Source organism: Nipponia nippon, unplaced genomic scaffold, assembly GCF_047370975.1.
Source record: "Nipponia nippon isolate SJK-2023a ecotype South Korea unplaced genomic scaffold, ASM4737097v1 scaffold_2, whole genome shotgun sequence".
Lineage (NCBI taxonomy): Eukaryota > Metazoa > Chordata > Aves > Pelecaniformes > Threskiornithidae > Nipponia > Nipponia nippon.
The window spans coordinates 100341450-100346888 of NW_028262336.1; positions in this window are offsets into that span (position 1 = coordinate 100341450).

The following is a 5439-nucleotide window of genomic DNA, read 5'->3' on the forward strand; positions in this document are numbered from 1 at the left end:
GCTTCCCTGTCATGCACTAATGCAGGAGGCCTGGCAAACAGACTGGGCAAGGTCAAACTCTTGGAACAGGATGTGAAATCAGACACTATAAGAGATAACAGCATGTGGTAAAACAGCAGCCACCTTTAGAGAAGATGTACCGAGGAAAAGCAGTCTGCAGAAAGAGAGAGATTAAGATAAAGGCAGTGAGGTGCGTTGACAAAGGAACGGAGCGTAAAAATGTAAAGGTAGAAACAACACCATGGGCAAAACAGTATCTGTCTTAATCTCACTCAGAAAAAAAAGGAAAAAGAGGTTTGACAGGGCTGAAAAACCACTATATAATTTCATGACGAGGTCTGGCTGTTATAGATATTTAGGTAATGTTATTTGAAAGAGAGCTTTACTAATAATCACATCATTAAGGGATGCTTCAATGTCCTAGATAAAGAATGTAGAATAATTGTGATGAGTAATAGCAGGGTAAGTTACTTCTAGATGGGATGGGTGGCAGATTTCTCCACCAAGTAGCCAAAAACGCCAACAGACTGTATGCTATTTTTATTGGTCTTGTAATTGCTGAAATCACTTTAGAAGATTTGATCATTAAAAATAAAATCCCAAAGACTAAGAAGCTGAATTTATATTAAATGGAAGAGCATGTTAAAGTAGGTCTGCAAGTTCTTCACTAAAGACAGAGCATTATTAGAAATGAAGGAAACTAATTAAATCACCTAATGCTGAAAAGAACTATATAGTGATTAATTGCAAATATTTCTGCTGTTTGCTTGGAGCTAACTACTTCTTAATGGAGAAGGACATAAAAAGATGCTGAGAGTATTGTACTGGAGAACTGGGTAAAATTCTGGTCACCAATATTCAAGAATTTGAGTTGAGACTTAAACAGATGCAGAGCAGCACTGTTCAGGTGGCCAAAGCAAGACGTAGTTTATCTTGTGGGAAAAAAGGAAAACAACTTGATTTGTGTATCCTCTCAGAGAGAAGAATGAGAAGTAGGTTAAACCCAGACATGGTGGAGAAAAGATCTCTGTGTGTGTATACATATATATGTGTGTGTATATATATACACACATAAAAGGCATTGGTTTAAGAGCAAGTGGGTTAAACAATACATTAAAATGACTGACGGTGCACACATTCAGTATGGAAATGGGAAGTTCTCTTGTCTTTAGAGGAAGGAGGTTATGGAACAATGTTTTGGTCAAAGCAGGGGCACAAAACCTAATGAGAGCTAAGACAGAGCTAAACCAGTTGATACATTATGGCTGCAGCAAAAGCAAGTGGTTTTCAGGTTCAGGAGGGCTCGTTCTGCCTATTGTCTGCTCCAGCTATTGTAATGCCACTGTCAGAAGTGCAGTGCTGCTTATTAAAAACTGCTGAAAAGTAGGGCAAACTGGACATCTTCCCTGTTGTCTCCTTACTAAAACAAACAATACAGAAAATAATAACACAGAAAACTGAAGACAACGTAAGTTCAAAGGTGCAATATTCAGCTGACACTAATGTTCCAATATTGGCCTCCATGATTTTGCTTTTGATGCAGTGCAGGATGCTGGCTATTGAGCTGGAACTGCTGATAATTACATGGCATTGATTTTTTTTTTTCTGTCTCTCATAGTACCAAAGTCAATTTGCCTCTTTGCTGATGCACAGATCTTGCTGAAGTGTGTGGGATGAAGGGGAAGAGCTTGGACTTGATAAAATACCCCCTTCCATTGCTAGTAGTGTCTTCAGTGATGAAGAAATAAGGGCTCAGCACTGCAGAAGGCATCCTCTGTTACTGCCCACAGTGCCAGTGACTGCCACCAACATCAAAGAATTTGGCTGCAAGGACCCCTGTTGCCTGAAGTATTTTCCCTTAGAGTGTATCTACATTCAGCCACCCCCCAGTGACCACCTTGCAGACATAACCCAACTGACCTTCTGTTTGCTAGGTGGGATACTGATAACAACACCTCTGTAGCAGCTGAGAACTCAGGAACGGCTTCAAAATCTTGCTGGGAAGATGGGTAAATATTCGAGCAGCTGGCCGCTACTGAGCTCTGCCACAGCTACTCCTGCTGTTCTGAGGGAAGCTCATGTTTAAGACAAATTGTCTCAAACACAGCACAAGGAAACATGCTGAAATCATGTCTGGTAAACAAGAGGAGCAGTAAACTGAAAAATAATGAAGCAAAACAGCTGTGACAGAAACTAGACCTAGATAGTGCGCAAAACAACACGGAAATAGTCTAATGTCACGCCCCTCCTCTTTTGAGGGCCTTAAAAATAGCTCAAACGAGGGGAAATCAAGACAAAGCATAAAGGGACTGAAGCAATGATTTATACTATCCTCATGGCTGCTACCCCATAGTCTCCTAGGGCCTTCCTCCTCGGATATTTCCTACCTATAGCACAGAGAGGAAACCCATTATATAGCCACAGCCATCAGCTTCACCTACATACTGAAGAATACCCGGACACAAGACTTTATTTCTTCCTTCCATCGTGTGTGATTTTCTTTCTGCATCCTCTTGGTTTGCCTTTTTGCTTTGCTGTCTGTTTAAGAATAATCTGGGTTAGAAAACCCGGAGAGTGTCAGCACATGCTCTGAGCCTCTGACCAAAGAGGCAGCTCACAGCAGCACCATAAGCAGCCCAATGCTTCGAGGAGCTTGCCAGCTCTTGGAGCTGTTGAAAGAGCATTTGCCGTGCCTGACTAGCTGCAAATAAGGAGTACATTCACTTCCTACCCTTCCCTGTAAGTTGTGGCATGCACAGCCCCAACTCTGGAGCACAGCATAGCTGTTATTTTTTACCACTTCCAAACTACATTCAATTATTTAAATCTTCTATAGTTATCAGATTAACTCATTTTTCTCAATATGACGGTATCAAGGCTATTTGTGGGGAAGGAGAACAAAGAGTACTTACTGTGTGCTCCACAGGCTGGCAGCTGATTCTTATATGCCCTCTAATAAATCCCTCTCATTTTCACCTGCTTTATATACATCAGTGTTTTTTCACTTCTCTCTGGCAGCACCAATGAATATAGCTAGCTTTGCCAGATTAACACAACACTATTTAACATTCAAGAGTTACGTTGCCATTCTTGGTATTTAAAGACTCATCAGACAAACCCAGACAGTGGAAAATATTAGCAGAACCTATAAGGAGGATGCCTTTGGTTGGTCACAGCAAGACCAGGTCTGCAATGAGGGGAAAGTCCCCATTCCATTCAATGAGGGACCTAGGGTTCTGGCACTCAAACTTATACCTGCCTCACACGTCTCTGAGCTCAAGATTTTACCTAAATATGAGCCTAAGTATGGCAAAAAATTGTTTTAGGCTGTCTGCACTGTGTGCTACAGCCCCAGTGTCCCCAGAGGAGCCATGAAGCCCTCTACAATGACTAGCATGCCAAAAACTTGTGGCTAACAATAACATCTGGCACCAGTGAGTGGTTGATGTCACTTCCATGGCAGTGGAAAACCAAGAGGTTATTCATCTTGATTATTATTTTTTAAGCTCCAACAGTCTAAAAACAGATTTGTTTTGTTTTGTTTTTTTAAAACAAAAATAGAGGACAGTTCATGACAGCTAGAACAGCAAGTGGCCGGTGATCGATTAAAATGAAAGGAAGATGACTAATTCTCTCCTGTCACACATGAAAGCTATTTCAATATCAAACAAAGAGTATAATTTTGAGAGACTGCATTATCCTCCAGGCACTTGAACCCTGAGATCTTCCTTCTCTATCTGATGCAAAGTTCTCTCTCTCATGCAATTTCTGTAACATGCTTCTTAAGAGATTTTGAAACAAACAGCTCCCTTGTACCAGGGAGAGTCATCTGGCTGCAAAAGCAGATGTATAAAATGTCATTAATTCTACTGACGGAAATGTAGTGGTGGTCACAGTGTGAGCTTCAGTTAGAGATAGGCAAGATGAATGTGTCAGAGGTAGAGAGGGAGGAAAAGGAGACATTTATAATTTTGTTAATTTTGTGGAAGTGGAGGATTTCAAATAAAGTTTTGTAATATTTGAAGGAAAATGAATAGTTATGTTGCAGGGTTTTTTTCTCTTTATGAGGATAGATCACAGTGCTATTCAGATAGCTTAACATTGACACAGTGGCAGAGAGCAATCCTAAAGCCTCTTGCATTGACTTTTGAAGGCTTTTGGCAGTAGAGCTCCTCCTAGAGATCTTTTTCCCACTTTTCTTAGAAAAAAATAAATTGGCCACATGCCTAAGAGCTTCTTCCACCCAGCTACTCTGATCACCAGAAAGACATCGAAGAGACTGTAAAGGACCATATTAGTTAGAACAGCCCATAGATTTGCAGTAGGAACTGAGCTTATTGAAGCCTTTGAACTGAGACTACATTGCTGCCCCATCCTTTAGTCTTGCATGAAGGGTGGGAAGATCAGAAGATTTGGCTAAGATTGCTTCAGATTGGTTCAGAAGGAGGAATCAAGACAAAAGCTCTGGCACCATCTACACTGTGCTAGAGGTCCTTGATCACTTTATGCATCATTTAAGTCCATTTAAAAGCACTGATGGCACTGAGTCTGCCTTAGAGACTCTAAGTGTCTACTCTTGAAAACAGCAAGACAGGGAAAATCAAACTGTAGCAAGTGCCTCTTGAACACATACAAGCTTGTTTTTCAACAAGTTGTAAGTAGGAAGACTTGAGTGGATTTTCACCAGAAGACTAAATGGCATATTCTTAACACAAATTGTAAGCTAATCAAAAGGAGAAACAAAATTTCCTTGTAATTCCACATAAGTAGACATGACAGGCAAAGCTTCATTTCAGATGGTTAATTGCTGGCAACATAAAAAACAACTGAAAATGGGGTATAAGCATGAGACACATCAGACACTTTTATTAACCTGCACAGCAATCAGCCCTGTCTAGTGCATAATTATGTATTTGGTGCATGCCCAGTTTGACTGCAACCACTCAAAACATACAGAAGAAACATCACTTCTAATCCTTCTCCCTCCAACAGACAAATTATAAAGTACTTATGTGTTTCATCCATAGTTCATTCTGAATGCTTTTTAACACCATTTTATCTAATCCCACATAGGCTGGGCCACAGTCCTTGATAAGCAATTTACAGAGTGTTGAATGTTAAAACTTAACGAACTCTCACCAGGACCCTGCTTGGCTTGCTGGCTTCCTGGGTTGCTTTGCTGCCAGCAGCACACAACGAAATCTAAAGAGTGAAACTGTGCTTGGAGGAAATTATATGTACTCAGAGCCACACCATTCATAATATCTTTTAAAAAAATAGGAGGAGATAGAACAATAAATGATTAGCAGAAACTAAGCAATAACCTCAGCTCAGGAGAAAAACTTCCTGCAAATTAATAGTGTGATGCTTGAAATAAGACTGGAGCAATAGAAGAGTTAGGAGTGCCTGCAAGTTCAAGAGAAGATAAGCATTGTTCCA